This window comes from Thamnophis sirtalis, unplaced genomic scaffold, assembly GCF_051295495.1.
Source record: "Thamnophis sirtalis isolate CommonGarterSnake01/CBP01778 unplaced genomic scaffold, rThaSir2_p1.2 scaffold_8, whole genome shotgun sequence".
Lineage (NCBI taxonomy): Eukaryota > Metazoa > Chordata > Lepidosauria > Squamata > Natricidae > Thamnophis > Thamnophis sirtalis.
Window position 1 is genome coordinate 44,958,834 of NW_028261388.1, and position 19,485 is coordinate 44,978,318.

The window sequence follows — 19,485 nt, forward strand, 5'->3', positions numbered from 1 at the left end:
GAGTAGAAGTGTGAAAGAAAGAAATTGCAGGTTTTATTTTGCACCTCAAGAACAAGCTTTGGCAACTAATTGCATGAAAGTGAAAATTCAACATGTAGCAAACAATAGTAAATGCCACCTTTGTAGTAGAAAGGGTGACACATTGATCATAACTATATCTCCAACCGACTTTATTTGAGTGCTATATATCAAGGATACTTAATGTTCAGATAGGGCTACAACAAAGCTAATATTAAAGAATTGGAAATAATTCTAAGAAATAATTTATTTTTCATTTGTGTGGTTTTAAAAAACATTGTTACTGAAACCAAATTTATTTGAAACCTACTGTTACATACACCTTCATATAATTTGCATATAATTTCTAGAGTCACTTTGATAGTGAGATTGACAGCATATAAATTTAATTAATAATTTTAAAAAAATATAAAGTTATAGAACTACTTTGTATAATGGTGGCAAGGTGTTTATAAAACAGTACATTAAATGTAATTTAGTGGGTCCAAAATAGCAACTCTGTTTCTCTCTCTCTCCGTGTATGTGCTTGATATACAAAATAAGCACCAAGTATTTCTGCTACAAATCACAGAATTTTCATTCAACATCATAACTCATATATATACTAGTCTCCCTTTATTTATTTATCAGCATAAATATAACAAATGTAAAAAAAGGCAACAGTAAAAAATATTGGGTTTCTGTCTGGATGGTCTCTTGTGACGAGCCGAAGACAGAGAGTGGAAGTGTGACCTTCCTCCCATATTTGGGCATACCAGGGGTTGTGACTTTAAATATATACCTCTCACCCTGGCTGGCTGATAAGGAGTCGAGCTCTGTAGCTCAATGGTTAACACATCTGCCTAAGAGGCAATAGAGCACAGGTTCGATTCCCAACATGGGTATGGCTAGCTGATGAGAGCTAAATAGCTTGAAATAGATCTATACTAGTCTCCCTTTATTTATTTATCAGCATAAATATAACAAATGTAACAAAAAGGCAACAGTAAAAAATATTGGGTTTCTGTCTGGATGGTCTCTTGTGACGAGCCGAAGACAGAGAGTGGAAGTGTGACCTTCCTCCCATATTTGGGCATACCAGGGGTTGTGATTTTAAATATATACCTCTCACCCTGGTTGGCTGATAAGGAGTCGAGCTCTGTAGCTCAGTGGTTAACACATCTGCCTAAGAGGCAATAGAGCACAGGTTCGATTCCCAACATGGGTATGGCTAGCTGATGAGAGCTAAATAGCTTGAAATAGATCTATACTAGTCTCCCTTTATTTATTTATCAGCATAAATATAACATATATATATATGGCAGCTTTATATACTGAATAATTCACATAATATGAAATGGACCTTATATTAATCAATCATGTTTTGGCTACTTCTTGTAATTCTGAGCAATTTAATTTATTTAGAATCATAGATTAGGACTGCAAGATTTGGAAAAGTATCAGAATTATCAGGAAGATAAGTACTGTTATCTAAACAGTCCTAATACTGACTTTTCTAGCAAAGAAGGTCTAAACCACAACTATTTTCTGAACAATCAGTTTAGTAGAAATTACCTGAAGGTTTTAGAATTTTATTCTATAGCAATCATAATTAGATGATTCCATGCCTCACTAGTTGGGGACCAATTTTCTTATGTAACTGAAGTCTCTGTTATCTTTTTATTCTTTTACTTTCTTCCTCTTTGCTTCTTAAGTCTACTGCTATTTGCTTTATCTGTTTTGTTTTTCTAGTCTCTTAATCTTTTTTTGCTCTATGGTTGCAAATTTAATAAATGCACAAACAGTTAGCAGATGCTGTTTCTGATTAGCATCAAACAGAATTAGAAAGCAAGGTTAATTGATCAATATGTGGTCAGACTTATCTTTATCTTCTTTACTAACTATTCTTCTTCCTAGAAAATACAGGTCTTGCTACTAGTATTCACTATTCCTTAAGATTAAGGTTCAGTGATCTAAATGTAATTATGGATTCTTTTGAAGGTCACTTGGAGACTAACTGGGTTTACATATCATGCTTAATGTACTTTGTGATCTTAATCAATAGGGTTTCTAAAACATGATCTACAATTTAGTACAACTACAGTTTATATAACAAGCAATAATTAACAAAATGGGGGCTTCCTACAGTGAATTAATGCAATGTGACACACTATCTTGATTCTAAGCATTTCTGAACTTTGTGAAATACTATCAGTCAGTAGTAGGACATAGGTTTTGCATCTAAAATTAAATGGATATATTCATCATGCCTGATGATAAAGATAAAGAGCAAAGTGATATTAAATGCTATTGTTTGTATTTTAAATATTAATGATTTCATGTATATCTTTAAGAATATTATATAATTTCCTATTTTTGATCTAGAATATTTTCAGACATTGCTTATATTATTTCATTCAAAATCATGAAGTACAAGCATATACAAAATCATCAACAGATAATTGCTGATTCTGATGTGTGAGTTTTACAAATATTTATTTCTACCAAAACTGTTGGCCAAGGTGGCACAGTGGTTAGAGTGCAGTACTGCAGGCCACTTCAGCTGACTGCTATCTGCAGTTCAGCGGTTCAAATCTCACCGGCTCAAGGTTGACTCAGCCTTCCATCCTTCCAAGGTGGGTGAAATGAGGACCCAGACTGTGGGGGCAATAAGCTGACTCTGTAAACCGCTTAGAGAAGGCTGAAAGCCCTATGAAGCAGTATATAAGTCTAACTGCTATTGCTATTGCTATTGTTAATATGGATTGGCACTGATGAGCAATGTGGAAAATATTTTGAAGGTAAGTGGTCAATGTGTACTTTTCTGATTTATTTATTTACATTAGTCAAAAGTATATCATTATTTTTTACCTTGGTTTAAACTACTGTACCTTGTTGATAACTATCGAACAGTTCACACAACAAATGTGTCTAATTATTATCACACAATAATAAGCAAATAATAGAATAAAATTAATAATTTAGGGCACAACCTTCATTTTAAAGGGTTAAAAGGAAAAATCTGAAAATATCATGAAGCTTTTCTAACATTAATAAGATTTTGTTGTTGATTTAATTTTCATTAGACTAACCTTTTTAACAATGACTAATTTTTGTTATTGTTTACACTGCTTTTAATTTATAAGTAAGTATAATCTTTATTGTCATTATACTTAAATACAATGAAATTGGTTGTTATAAGAACAACATATAAGAGAAATACATTAAGAGCGCATAGAATATGTAAATCTCTAAAAGATTGACTTTGAAGCTTTATTATAGTTGTTATTATAAAAGAACATATTATTAGAGAACTTCATAGATCTCATTTTGACATCAATACATTTTTATGCTCAGCAGGTCTCAACTACTCCTATGGTCATAATCAAACACACTTTAATATAAATTCAAAGATACCCTTATTACAAATAGGATTGAGTATCTGTAAATATTAATTGGACTGACTAAAGTGTTATTATACACTGAAGTACTGCAATTATTTGTCCAGAGTTTCAATATTTGATAATACGTTTTCAAGATTCCTTTTAAGTCAAGCTGTTTAAATATGCATATCGGTTTTACAATATATTTCTGCCAAATTAAAGACGCAGTCTACAGATATTTATTTGGAAGGAAATGTACAACAAAATGGGTTTTTAATCTTCTGAATTGTCAAGTATGGAATAAGTCTACAACAATTTTAACACATCTATATTATTATTGTTATTAGTGCCATACTATAGATTTAATCTTCAATTTGATTTATAGTCTGGGATTGATAAAAACTTTACATCATCATCATCATTATTATTCATCACCCAGGCAGCCAGCTGTTCAGACTAGGTTTGGCATTTTTGGCATTCCTTACCAAGGACTTGGGATAGGCAAATCTGGATGTTTGAAGGTGTTACAGAGATCATCGCAGGATGGAAGCAGTTCCAAGTTGTTGTTGTTATTATTATTTTAATCTTCAATTCTATTCACAATCTGGGACTGGTAAAAACAAAAGTTTATGTCCTAACCAAGGAATAATAATAATAGTAATAATAATAACAGCTGTTAGTTTGAGTTCTTTGTTTTAAAATAAGTTTATTAAAGATACTTTTAAAAGAAAATGAAAAACTAATATGTAGTAAAAACAAAGAAAGGGAAAGAATGAAAAAAGATATAAAGAAGTAATTTCTGATTTTCTTATGAACACAATTATAAGTTTATCTTTTACTCTATGGTTTTATTTCCACTTTTTCTAATTATCAAAGCCATAAATCATAAGTTCATTTTTTCACTCAAAAAGTCTATAACAGGTTTCCGGACAGCAATAATTATAGATATTGCCTTTTTTTTTTACGATTAAAGAATTCAATTTGGCCATCTCACCCAATTCCCTCATTTTCACCAACCATTTCTCTATGAATTTTTCCATCATTATGCATACAATAATCTTGCTGCAGTTATTATAGACAAAAATGAAGTTGGTAACTTCCCCCCCCCCAACTGTTTGTCCATTAGTTCCAAAAGGCTCTGGTTTCACATTTTGATTTTCTCTAACATTACGATGCATCACATAAACTGAACACTCATTCTGCAGCTTAATTAGATCTATTTTCTACATTACAAAATCAGAAGATAAATGTTTTAATGTATTTAAAAGCAGAATTCTAAAGAATTATCAACAGTGTCAGAAACAAAACATCATACACTGAAAAAGCCTGAATCTACTGTAACAGAGTCCAATAGGCTTTCCATCATAAACTAAAGTAACATCAATTACACACAGAAAAATAAAATGGAAATAAAACATGCATAATGGAAATTAGCAACTAAACACATCCATTTATACAAGCTTTTCTAATGAAAAATTACCTTGGTTTACTCAAAAACGTTATAGCAACTGAAAGTTAAATTTAAATCTTGGCATTTATATTGTATCCTATTTTCAAAAGAAATCTTTAGTATGTTAAAGATTGCAATATTTACTGTCCCGTCTATTAATTTTATTTTTGAAATTGAAGTAATAGCAGTGAAAGGGGAAATAAGTTGATCTACCAAAACTATATGAGCCTTCTAAAATGTTTTCCAACACTGAATGTTAAGATTATTTTGTTAAAAAAAGTAATTTCTCCCGTCTAACCTCCATACAAAACACTACTATACATTTCTGTAACTGAGCAGTTCATATGGCTTATTATTAGTATTCTACTTATGATATCAATGGAAAATACAAGGGAAAATATGACTAGTTAGAACTGGTTATATACTTTACTGTAGTAAACAAATAGAAATCCTATTACGCTCCCTCATACTTTTTAGTCATTTTATTTCATTTTTTTACAACCTACAGCACATGCCAAGAAAGAACTTCATATTAAGTATTCCTGAAGTGTGTAATATAATAAAAGAGATTTCAAGCATACCTTTCTTTCACAGCAGTGGTGCCAAGCACAGGTACACTGTAGCAATCAATTTGTTCTGCAGACAGTAACGCTTTCACAGAATACTAATGCAAAATCTCTTTTCTTTCTCCTTCGACTTTACTCCCCAATGCCTAGGTCCCAACCAATACCAGGAGAAGGGTAGCCTGCCTTCCGCTGAGATACCCCCCTACTGTTAATCAAGCATATGTGTACAAGGACAGAAAATTAAGCCTCTACCAAGCTTGACTTAGGTAGAGGGAATAGCTAAACACATGCATGACAAGGTCAGAATACACATAAATACATACAAATCTATTTGAGTGAACAAATTCATCATACTTTACTACTGCTGGCTCTTTATCTAAGGGAACTAAAATTACTGCCTAGTGAGAGCTAGGATTTATATATAAATGCACATTCTGGTTTTATTAATAACAAATAGTATATAGTATGGTTCAAAATAAGAAATATGTGAACACCTGAGATTGCTAATCTATTTCTTTTTCCTTTTAAAAATGTTGAAAATTCTTTGAGGAAGTAACAAATCCCAATATTCAAAGTCAAGTTACATTAACAATATTTTTAAAACACCTAAAATTAAACAAATATGGTACCATTCACACCATAGGAAATAGAAAAAAGGAAACATGTCAACATAGGAAAATAGGTTACAAAATATTTGTAACATATCTGTCACTTTTTACGAAAGCATATTTTTATTATAACCATTTAGATTTGCTTTCATGTTAAACAGAAGTTGGATCTTATATTTTCATTTTTTCAGAGTAATGTGTCTCTAAAATACTGAAAGCTTTGGGACTTATAAAACTTTCACAAGGATGTGAGTTCTTAAAATATTCTACAGCAACTGGTTATTTGTAATTTGTCAGCCAAATCTCATTTTTCAGAAACTGCAGTATTTCCTAGGTAATGAGATTGAGAATTTGAATCATTATTGGCAAAGCTTTATTATACATGTGACCTACATTTAAAGCAGCAGGGAAAAATAATATCTATTGGCATTTCATCTCCTGTAAATTGGGAAAATGCTTTTGAAATATCAGTACTTTAACTGTCAGATCATAAAGGGAAGTATAATCAATACCAATCAGTTTGTCCTTGACATACTGACCGTGTCATCAGGCTATTGTCATGTGATATCATTTTATTTTCCCACCTGGCTCATGACCTTGTCCTTTAAATGACCTAAAGCTTTCCTGAAGTAGCAGGAGGCCCCTCCCCACTGCCTCAGCAAGGTCGAATGGGTCAGCATGCCCTCATCTATAATCCACCACCATTTGTCAGCAGGGAGGCTGGAGGAGGCAGGCTTACTACAAGGGGGGAATGCCCAATTAGGCAGCTGTCACACAAAGCATAGGCTGCAAAATTATCCCCTGTCAAAAGAAAGAGCAGCTGCAAGTGCCAATTACAGCAACCTTTCAACCCCTTAGGTACTGGAAACTACACAGAGGTAAATGAAGTATAATTAGTAGTAACAAATCAATAAATTAGGATAATAAATTATAATTTAATATTAGGAAAGTATAAACCTTATATACTACTAAGGACATACATCCTAGGCAAGGACAAAAAAGTAGATTTCACACTGCCTATCAGTTTTAATTTATACACTGATCTTTTCAGCATACCTAGCATTTTCTTTATATAAATTTCTTAAAACAAAGATTATAAGGAAGTTGTATTTATTTCAGTTTAACCATCAAACACTTTGCTCTAACTCAATCACATGATACCCATTAACAGGTAAATTAATTATAATTCCACTGAATAAAAAAGTTAGAATGTTCTGTGTACAAAGCAGAAGTGGGTTTCTCCCAGTTCGGCCCGCTTTGGACGAACCGGTAGTGGTATTTTGGCCTGGGTAACAGAACCGTGAGCGACCCAGGCTGGCCACCCACCTGAACAGGTTCCCAGGTGTTTTTTAGTAAATTTTTTCATGTTCTACGTATGTGCAGAACATAGTCAACTATGCACGCGTGTGCAGCGCACATCTGGCATGTGCGCAAAGCAAACTGGAAGCAATACTGGCAGCAACCCACCCCTGGTACAAAGTATCATGGTTGGAATTCAAAGAATTACAGCATATGACTTAAACTTCTTGGACAGTCTAAATCAGTGTTTCTCAACCTTGGCGACTTTCAGTCCTGTGGACTTCAACTCCCAGAATTCCCCCAGCCAGCTATGCTATGCTGGCTGGGGGATTCTGGGAGTTGAAGTCCAAAGGACTGAAAGTCGCCAAGGTTGAGAAACACTGGTCTAAATGCTGTCTGACAATTTTAAAAAATGGATTTTCAAAAGCAGTTGTGGGAAGGCATAGGATAGCACCATTTTGTGCATACCTGGAATGTTTTCTTTAATTACAACTTTTTCTACTGCAAAGTATTGTAGTAGACATACTGTAAAAGTGCTCCTATGATGGAGTGCTGAAGATGGAATTTTGGCATATAACCCATCTTGGATCTTTTAGAGATTAAAAGGGTTTTCTAGTTCTAAGCCTAATTAAAATTAACACTGCAGTTTAACACTAGTACTAAAAATCATCAAGAAAACAATATATTTGCTAGTTTACTATCACATCTGAGTAGCATAAGTTTTGTTTTTTTTAAAAAAAAGTTGTGGATTATGAAATTTCTTCCCCAAACATATAATTACTAAAGTGGGTAGCGGAAATGTCAAACTTTCAAAGTTGTAACTGCATCATCTCAATTCTAGCTTTTTGTACTAATTACTTATATCTATATTTAAGTGAACTGTATTTTAGATTGGATATTATATACCTAGGTTAAACAAGTTTTTGGATTGAGGGCACATTTGAGAACATGTGATAAGTGTACTCAGAAAATTTATCTATTGATAAATTATATGCCATGATTGACATAACCAATCCTCTAAGCCTCTCCCCAACTCACAAATACATTACTGTATACCATGGGGGTCAAACTCCATTGTGTCATGTGACATAACATGATATACCGTGACAATTTTTGCCTTTGTGGAGCCAAGATGGGTGTGGCATGCATGTGACGCATCCGGTCCATTGGGCCACCAGTTTGATAGACTTGCTGTATGCAATATCAAAGTTGAACATTATTTTGACCTATGTCACCTTTTTAATTTTTAATCATTATAATTCTTTTTAAAAATTAAGAAGGGGCTGTAGCCCTCAATCATGAAAAAAAGCTATTGGGAAAAAGTGTGGGTAGGAGAGTCTTTGCATAAATATATCTGGTATGCCAACTGTGACCATTGTTGTATTGGGAGGTGTTATACATTGTCACAAACCGGCAGCAACCTGACTTATTAAGGTACACTTCTCTGACAGAACGGCATCTATAGAGACTTCATAGTCAAGACCTCACAGAAATATTCACCTTCTGTGAAACACCTGATAATTCAATCTCTTTCTGCCTCTGAAGTGCATTGAAGACAGGTCTATTCGAGGGAGCATTTAGAACCAATAAGGATTGGACTGAAGGCTAAAACATATGAAAAACAGTTGGAGAAACTGGGTATGTCTAATTTAATGAAAAAAAAGGACTAGGGGTGTTATGATAGCAGTCTTCCAATATCTAAGGGACTACTACAAAAAACAGGGAGTCAACCTAGTCTCCAAAGCACCTCAAAGCAGAACAAGGAGCAATGGATGGAAACTAATAAAAGAAACAAAAAGAAGTTGAGAATTCTTATGACAAACAGGATTTCTTTCTAAGTAGATAGCACATGGCTGAAACTTTTTAAAAATCCCCTTTTCATTCTTTTGAATTAACATGAGAATCATATTGAATTAAAGTTTCTGTAGTCAATGATATGTTCTCAGAAACCCCATTTATAAGCTCATGGCCCTACTACCAGATGGATTTGTGCTGTAACAAACATGTAGTTGTTAACAGATCTATATGTTGAGATGGGCGAAGGTATGCAGTAGGATACCATAATCTATTTATATGAGGAATAGAAGGAACAAAATTTGTAAATGGCACAAAGACTGAGTGGGGGTGAAGACTGCTAACACGGCAGAAGACAGAGGCAAGATTCAAGATTTTATTTATTCTTTTGTTTGTTTGTTTGTTTGTCAAACATGTATAAGATAACAAGAATAGGTATGAACATAAACATGAACAAAGGAAGTAAATACAGATAAATGAGGACATTTTGATAGACTCTAACAGTGAACAATGAAACTGTTGTTTGTTGTTGAAAACTGTAAGATTCTGCACTTGGCAAGAAAAACCAGATACAGAGGTACAAATTAAGAAGTACATAGCTTGGCAATAGTTGTGAGAAAGATCTGGATGTCTTGTTAGACCCTCAGATTAATCATAAACTAGCAATGTACTTCAATCAGCAAACTCAGTTTGGGGATGCATCATAGTTTGGGGTCAAGATCACAGGAAATCATAATACCACTTCCCGTTCTATTGCTCTGCTCAGACTATACCTGGAATATTGTGTCCACTTCTGGTCACAATATAAAAATGATACTTTAGAACTGGACGAGTACACAGAGTAGCAATAGATGAGCTCTTAGATGAGATGGGGGAAGGTTTATAAGTGTGATGAATGAATGAATGAATGAATGAATGAATGAATGAATGAATGAATGAATGAATGAAAATAAATGGGCTTGGAAGCCAAATCCTACGTAAAGTAACTGAAGGAATCTGGTATGTTCATGCTAAAGAAGAAAAGATTAAGGGGAGGTAAGTATTTTGCCAAGTGTTAGGGCAGTAATCAAGTGCTTAGGGAAATTGGGTCTTTTGGTTGTAGAGATAATGATCACAACAGTGAATATAGAGATTTTAAGCTTTATAATTAATTCAAGTAAACAGATGTAAAAGCATAACAATGTATGTATGTATGTATGTATGTATGTATGTATGTATGTATGTAGAGGAAGGGAGGGAGGGAGGGAGACAGAGAGAGAGACAGAGACAGAGAGAGAGAGAGCGAGAGAGAGGGAGAGAGAGAGAACAAGATGATACCCAAATAAGAAGCTGTCAGGAGCCATTGATATGACAGCAGAGATACCCCAAGGTGGCCAAATTTTATAGTACCCAGCACTGGGTTCTGTCCAAAAGCTCCCCACAAACAACCCCAAAGATTTTTTTATCAAAATCTTGCACAATGACTTCATGCCCCTGCTATGGTCATAAGAATGCAAGACCTGACCTTGACTGAGTGGCACATGACTCTGGACTGGAAATTGAACGTCTAAGACTTTTGCAGTAAGAAAAGCCTTACAATTACACACCTCTTCTTTATTCAGTAAACAAGACTTTTAAAAGCAAGTTAGCTCAGAATGAACTCTAAACTTCTAGACTTTTCTTAATATGAAGGTTAAATCAAAGTATGTCACTAAACTTCTTAAAATAACAATGGTATTTCACATTGCCAGTATAACATGATAGCAGCCTTCCAATACACGAAGGAATGTGAAAGAGGATGCGAATTTATTTTCATTAGCACCATAGGACAAAAATGAATATTAGAAGCTTTATAGACAGAATTCCTGACAGTGAGAGTTATTAAGCTATGAGACAGACTACCTCCTGATGTTATGAGTGCTCTATCACTTTTAGAGAAGTTTAGAGAAGACTAGACAGGTATTTATTGGTATGGCATTAGCATCCTTGCCCTGGTGGAGGAATTGGAGAGAAAACTTCCTAAGTTGCTTCCAATCTTGTGTTTCTGTAATCAAACTTTGAGGACCAGAACTGCATACTAAGACTACCCAGCATAAAATAAACAAAAAAAACAAACAAACCACCAACCCAAATAAAATACTTTTTCTTTCTGCCTTTTTCCTTCTTAAATCCAGAAATTGTTATCTGTAAGTTTCTATTTTATTTTCTATTTTCCACTAAGCAATATCTATACACAGCATACCTGTTTATCATCTGTGTGTGGATACTAAAACTTTTAAATATCATTCCACTTGCCATGCCAAAAAGAGCCAAACATTCCACAGTAAGAATTTCAATAGTTGCTCTGAGTAACAAAGGTAGGATCTATTTATACTGAACTCAATATTCAAAATCATTTCTCTGGTCTTTGTTATGCAGAAATACATAGAAAACAGCTTTTGTCTCCTCTTATTTTGGTCATGGATTGATCTTTTATCAGGGTTGTGAAACTTTGCTTTGACATCTTTTGTAACTTAACACTATATAAAGCAAAACATTTCTTGAAATTCCTGGTCATTTGTCCCGCTACTCTCTAAATTTCTGTTTTATTTTTTTCTCACTGAACCAAATAAAATGCAAAATTCCTATATGTATATTGAAAAATCAGAATCTCATATTGTTATTTACAACAAAATGCACTTCTATTTTATACAACATAAATGCAACTATATAATACAAAATGTTGCCTTATTCTTAAGGATTCTAATAGTAATCAGTTGGAGAAAGCAAATAAAATGTTATTTGGATTTTCACTGTTTAGATATGCTTATAAAATGGGAGGTTATAAAAGTGAAGACTTTGCTGAAAATATGCATAATGCATTAATACAAATTGGAATACTATTCATTAAGATTTGATATTTCTTTGGGAAGCATATGTAACTACAGTGAATTAGTTAATGTCTTCAGAATTCATTCTCATCATATGTGGGTAACTATCTCTTTAAATAATTTAAATCCTCTCCATCAACTACAAAGCTGTTTTGAAGCCATTTAGCTTTGTTCTTTACATGTGTTCTAATTAAGAAATGACCTTGACATCACACACAGAGAAATCCTGGATTATTTCCTACAGCAATATCTATCAAGTGGGGGAGGAGAGAAGAAAAGAAATAGAAGTGGGGAAGGACACCCTGTATTTCTTTCTAGCAAGGAATCGAGCAAGTTTTTGGTTGGTTGAATGTTGAAGTAATTCCACTGCATCGTGTGTTTTTTTTCCCCTGGTTGTTGTAGAATGTCACAGGGCGGGTTAGTGTGACCTTGAGCTGCATCAGCAGCACAGCAAGGGTCGAGATGCCTGCAGGCGCCCTTGTACTGGATTTGCAAGACAAAAACCTTCAAATTGGCTGAAGGACATCTTAAATCTCTTCAAAGGGTTTATGAACTAATCTGGGCTGTTCATAGCCGGATCTGTGCTAGTGTGAGAGGTAAAATTAAAAACAAGGTCTTTGACAAGATGCTATTTCCTTTTAACCCTTGTAATGCGAAAGGAAACCTATCTTGGGCATTTAAAACAAACAATTTAATAACTAACTGTAAAGCACATACCTGAAACACTGATGCAATGTCTTTCATAAAAAATTATATAAGCGAATCTTTGGGAAAGAAGACTATTGCTATTGACATCAGATAGGAAGCAGCTTCATTGCACATTTTGTTTTCTTATTCTTGAACAAAATTTGTGTCATTCTACTTTGATTTTTTTCCTACAGAGCACCACAAAGGCAGTTTTCAGGTCAAGTAAAATTACAGTTCAGCATTTTATTTGTAAATCAGTTTCCCTGAAATACCACAATTACACTGAACATTGAATTTTAAAATGCTTGACATAACTAGGGATCATTTTTCAGGAAGCATAAAATCTGTGCTCTGCTTTTTGCTACTAGTTTTAACTAAATCAGTACCCTTTTACTGATTTTGCTTTGATAATTTCAATGATACAATAAACAACAGTATCAGTTACTTATATTTAATATAAAAACAGGATATTTTCAAAGTGTTTGTAAAATGTAATATATTATCTGGGGAAATCAGAATATAACAACGTTATATTCTGAATATAACACCTTCCTAAAATGAAGATAAAGGCAAAACCATTTTCTCTCTATATATATCCTCTCTCTCTCTTTCTGTCTATTTCTCTCTCCATCCTCCTCCCCCCGCCCCATATGTTTCTCCCATCTAATTCCAACTAAATGGATTTTTCCTCACTGGAAAATAGTCTTAAAACTTCTATACTTTGTTCAGCATATTTTGTCTAAATGAATAAAGAATGTCCCTGTCAACTGATTGCAGATCATGATTTTCCAGGAATAAGCAGTCTCCGTAGATGAAGAAAGAAGTTCATTGCAAGCAAGCATTCGCCTTCTGCACATGAAGAGTGACAAGAGAAGAAGAACATAGTTCTTCAGAAAATTCGTATTTTTCTTTGTGTAAATATGATATGCTGTAATAACTTATTTGTATTCTGTGGTACCCTTAAAGACTACGATATCAGAATCAACATTAAGGTAAATGCAAAACAATTTATGCATCAATTTTCTGGCATTGTACTTGTAATAAATTATTTGAATTTGAATATGAACATCCATGGTTGTTTTTAGGACTGCTAAGAGTAGCTGAGGCCTTTCAAATTCTATAAATTAAGGGTGATCCTACACATTGTTCAATGTATACTCTGTCTAATGAGTTAGATCTCTTACCCTGAATGTTGGAAATTACAAAAATTTCCAAAATTAAAAGATTTGGCATGGCCTTTTCTATCAGATGGACTTCTAAAGGATTTTGTTTCTAGCTGGAAGCAAGATAAGGAAAAAAACTTGTCTAACCCCACTAACAACAACATGGTTGGATATTGAAAATCTGGACAGCAAGGCTAGAATCAGTTAGCTGGTTAGTCTAGAAATTGTTTTAAGTTCATGGATATAGATCCATGCTATGTAAACTCTGTGTGTATGCACATGTATATTTGACTTCTTCATAAATAAATTGTTTATTCCTTCTTTTTCTTTACAATTTTCTTTTTAACTATATAAAGATTTAATATTCTTAATGAACGAGTGATTTTATTTTAAAGATAATGTGTCTTCCTTGATACATCTGGAAGAGCAAATCTTATGTTTAGTTATGTTAATATTAAACGCGATCTGGTAGCTATGTTCCCATAGCTTGACGAAATTGGGCTTATAAGTAGTCCTTGATTTACAACTGAATATTTAATAACAATGCAAGTTACAATGACCTTGGAAAGATGCTTTACAACTGCTGAAGCTCTTACGGCCACCATTGCACCACCCCCACAATCACATGACCAAATTTCAAGTGCTAGAAATGGACTCACATTTACAACTTTTGCAATTCCTTGTAATCGTGTGACTGCAATTTGTGACATTTTTGCTGGTTTCTGTTTTCTTTTTGCTAATTTTCAGCAAAAAAATATATTTGGGAGGATGGATTTGCTTAACAACAATGTGATTCTCTTAATGACCACTATAAAATGGTTTTAAAAATAAGTCTGGTCATATTGGTGTATCAACTGCTCATAAATCAAGGATTAATTATATTAATTAAAGCAGCATCCTTGGTTCATTCCATACTACATCATTAACTAAACTGGAAGCTGAGTTCGAATACACTGAGTCACAAACCCTTCAACACATTGTACTCTAATGTATCATCAAAATTCCTCCAAGAAAACATAAAATAAGGAGCTGACTGGAGACTAATTGAAACTAACAAGAGCAACATGGTGTTGGTACATGAGTATCAACCATGAGTTATCTTCCTGATACTAAGTATGTAAAGTTATAGCCTTCCCAATCTAGGAATTTTAGAAATATGGAGTCAGCTCCTAAATTTCCCAACCTGCATGGCCACTATTAGAATTATAGGAATTGAAACCCCCATATTTTGAGGATGCCCAGTTCAGGACAATTACACTATATACAATGAAAGTTTTACTCTTTCTGACACATAATATAGCAGTTATGGAAAGTTATAAATAGCAAAGGAACATTTATAGTTAAAAACAGATTTTCACTCTCATTATGTCAAAATAATGGCATAATGAGATGTAATTTGATTCCTGCTGATATCAGGAAGTGAAGCTTGAAGCAAATTTGCAGAGAAGCATTTGTTTATAGCCCTCTAATGTAGAATAGTTCTAACACACTCAATTGTTGTGCATAGGAATAGGCAAAATATATTCAAAACTTGGAATCATACCTGAATAGATTAATACAATATTATCATTTGGGGTACAATATAGACTAGCCTCCTCATGGGGCAGCCTAGGCAACATGAAACAGTTTACATATTCTGGATGCTGGACTTCACAAGGATATCCCAGCAAGAAAAAGCTGCATGGATACCAAAAATATTACCATGTTGCATGGTCACAAAAACTTGTCAATTCCAACAATGATTTGAAATATTTTAGGGTCTATATTTTAGACTAAATACTATGTAATCACCTTAACCTATTTACATAATGTTTATAAAATCAGTCAAGCAATTGTTTTACATAAGAAATAATATATTCAAACCTTCTCTTTTTTATATCAAACACCTTCTGCCTATACAATTAAGAAAGCATTTATATTGGAAGATTTGATTTTGATTAACCAAATGTATCTAACATTTTTAAGTACAAATAGCTAGTTTGCTAATATAAGATATAAAGAACAATAGTCCTTGTTTCCATTATATTTTTACACACAACCTGAGTAATGCGAAGATTTGAACTGATTAACAAGAATAGCAGTGATTTGCTGGGATAGACAAGACAGCTTATAGCCCTGGAAAGCTACTACGCAAAGAGTATATTGAGATATAACCAGCAAAGGAGGTCACAGCTGAAATGCCACTGCACTGCAGCAATTCCCGGTTGTCAAATCAACCTCTAAGTTTACATTAAAGCCCTTATAACTCTACTTGAACTAAAGCCATCATTAAGTTTATGAATAATACAGGGAGCAGAAAAAACAAGAAGTCAAATCTGATTTCCAGTTTCCTGGTAATTATATTAGACTAACTATGGTCAAAGACTAGCTGCCTTAAGAAATTGATTAGAAGAGATCAAAGATGTACAACTTTGCAGTGCATCAATTTGTGAATTAAAAACCTTCTTAATATATACAATAAACTAAGCATATTCACAGATCACTGGATCCCAGGAAATGCCTTATAGAACCACCAGAGTCCAATTATTCTGTTTCCAGTAATGGCAAGAACTTGCTTAATTTCAGCATTTGATATCAGAGACCTTCTACAAAGAAATAAGCAAGATTCCTTAAACTTATGGTGGTGATTCAGTTAGCCAGAAATTGTCATGTTCAGTAAACTAGAAAACCAACTATATCAATCATGAATAATCAGAAGTTTTTCCATAGTTTGCACTGCTTAATTACTTTTCTCCTATGGAAAACAATTAACAGAACACTATTGCCACAGCTGAATTATGCTACTATTGTTAGGCAACTGCTATAGCAATAGCACTTAGACTTTATAAACTGGCCCATAGTGCTTTACAGCACTCGCTGGATGGTTTACAATGTCAGCATTTTGTCTCCAACTACCAGAGTCCTCATTTTACTGACCTTGGAAGTATGGAAGGCTGAGTCAATTTTGAGTCCTGTCAGGATTGAACTCCAGGCTGTGGCAGAGTTTGCCTGCAATACTGCCTTTTAGCCACTGTGCAACCAGGACTCTGCTATTCAGAAAAATAGCACTTTAGTGGCTATTACTATGATTACTGGTAATGAATTCATAGGTTAATTTTCAATTCTGTATTAATGAGAAATATTCTACAATTCAAGGATTTTCAGTTTATGATATTCTTTAAATAAAGACAATTTTTCTGACAAAATTCATACATTTCTTTCTCATTGACTGGCTTAAGAACAAAAATTTGTGTTTCATATCCCGGTATAAAAATGCATTGCACTCTCATTTCTATTTCTTGAAAAATAAAAAGTGATCATCAGAATTTTGCCATGAAATCAGAAAGAAGGACAGGCTCTGGGCAATAGCTGGTTGGAAAATAGTAAACAGAGTACGAATACGGTAGATGAGAATATTTGTGGCTCAGAAATTACTGGGTCCTTGGTGATTTTCTTGCAGATGTTTTATTACCAAACTAGGTACTTTCATCAGTGCTAGATGGAGTGGGGCTTGCTCTCTATCTAGCACTGCTCTCCCCAACCCCCAGTCTGTGGCCTGTTACTCAGCTGCGGGAACCGAACTGCAAAGTGGCAGGAGAATAAAGGTTTCTCCTGCCCTGTCATTTCTGATTCTAGGGGACAGTGCTAGACTCCGTTTCTTAGTCAAGAGAGACAGCCTTGTTCTAAGACATTTCCATGGTCATGTAATCAGCATGACTAAACGCCAAGGCACACAGAACACTGCTACCTTCCCATTTAAAGTGGTACCTTTTTATCTACTTTCATTTGCTTTAGAACTGCTAAGTGGGCAGGAACTGGAGCAAGTAATGGAAACTGGAGCAAGTAATGGAAACAAACCCTGTCACGCAATGCTTGGGTTTTGAACCCAGGCTGTCAGTTTGCCAGCTGATAAGCTCAGTGTTTCTGATAAATGTTCTATTTGAAATCATACTTAGCATTTGTTTCAGGGATATAACAACTACTGAAACAGTAAATTATTTTTGTAGCTAATATTCTGTGATTCCACAGATGAGTCTTTTAAGAATTTAGACTTTAACATTCAAAGCATACCTATTCTGAATATGCCCTTTCTTATTATATTTCTAAAGTTGTATCTGTGAATTGCTTTATTCATCGCATTTATCTAGTTCTCAAATTTTCTGGTCTATCTCTATGTACTTTCACCCTTATTTAACTCAGAAATTTCTAGCATTTTAATATATAACTCTATATATGGAATTTCTCTCTAAATAACTCTTCCCTTAAGGCATTTGGGCCTTCCTGCTGACAATTATGTTCAACTCTATGTTCATGGCTTACTTTATTCTGTACACATATAAATATATAAAATATGTTTATTGTTTTTCCCAGATACAAGTCTTCTTGTCCTAATTCATGTGGTTTATGTTTAAAAGCTGTTTTGTCACATTTAAACTAAGTTCTGTTGTAGTAATCCTGTTCTATTTTAAACGTAACACATACTGTTCTATTAACAGGCATAAGAGGCACAGAAGCATGTACAATAGCCACATAATGTGAATTGCCTATAATAACAATAAAGTTAATGTAATTATATCCAAGTAGCACTTTTGAAATGACACAGTCTGTCCATTTTCCAAATAATGTAAACTTTTAAGTAATCAATTAAACTACATTTGGAAATTGATGTTTACCTATCATTTAATTTTGCTTTTGCAAGCTCATGTAGTAAGTTAAATACATAATTTAAACTTAAATAACAATATGAAGTGTATTTATGATAGTGAGCTATTGTATTCTTTCTATATTCCTGTCTGTCTCTACCTTGCCTGGCAAATGCTGCCTTGTTAATAGCTTCTTCTGTTCAACTCACTATGGAGATGTATTTTCAGCATGCTACTGGTAACTCACTATCAACCAATAAATAACTTCTCTAATAATGAAGTTTCATACAGAAGTTAAACCATAATGAGAAGAAAACCAACATCTATGGCACTCCATACAAAAGCTGCCAAGAACTTGAAAATTTACTCATCACCAAGTAAAACTGCCCATTCAGGAAAGAGTATAACTACTACAGAATACGAGACCCAAATTCCAAGGCATCTACCACTATCTACAATCTCAAATCTTGCTATTAAGGGAGGGGTATATTTCTTATCTAAACTTCAAAAAACAATAATCCATAAGACTGATTAATGCAGTTTTTGTCTTATACACAGCTCTGAAAATCTTTAGAAGGGAATAGCATAATCTGCTTCATCCATGAAATCATGTTACATTAACACCTACACTTCCTCAGAGTTCATACAATCAATTCCTAGATAATATTCACAAGACAGTGGCCTAGTTCCGAGATATAGCTTAGCATGGAAATAATTGAATTAGCATATGGAAGTAATAACTGCAGTTTGGAATAAAGTGTGAAAGCTTTGGGAAAATAATGGCAAGCATTCGAAAATAAGTTATTTTTTAAGAGTACTATTTGCCTGATTCTCCTTCCCTCCAAAATTGATATAATAGAAAAAAAAAAGATTGAGCTAATTGTACGTTTAAATAATACTTGCTAAGAAATATATATATCAATCAAATCCAGAAATACATAAAGGAATGAATAAAATGTCCTTGTCTCAGGCAAATTTCAATTTTATGAAGCCCAGGACAGTGGCAAAACATTAAGCATAAAAATAAATAATTTATTATTTATAACAGTTTATAATTCTGTATGCTA

The 19,485-nt window shown here is 33.7% G+C and overlaps 1 protein-coding gene across 3 annotated transcripts in view; it reads right to left on the reverse strand.

The window, feature by feature from the left end:
- The window catches only part of NRIP1 (nuclear receptor interacting protein 1), a 77,820-nt gene that overhangs the window by 26,517 nt on the left and 31,818 nt on the right, over positions 1 to 19,485 (reverse strand). The window contains exon 1 of one of the 3 annotated variants that reach the window (XM_014068985.2): positions 3,866 to 4,011. The exons of the other annotated variants lie outside the window; for them this stretch is intronic. The gene's annotated coding sequence lies outside the window, so the exon portion shown is untranslated. Of the gene's footprint in view, positions 1 to 3,865; positions 4,012 to 19,485 lie in introns of those variants that run through there. 3 annotated transcript variants of the gene reach the window in all.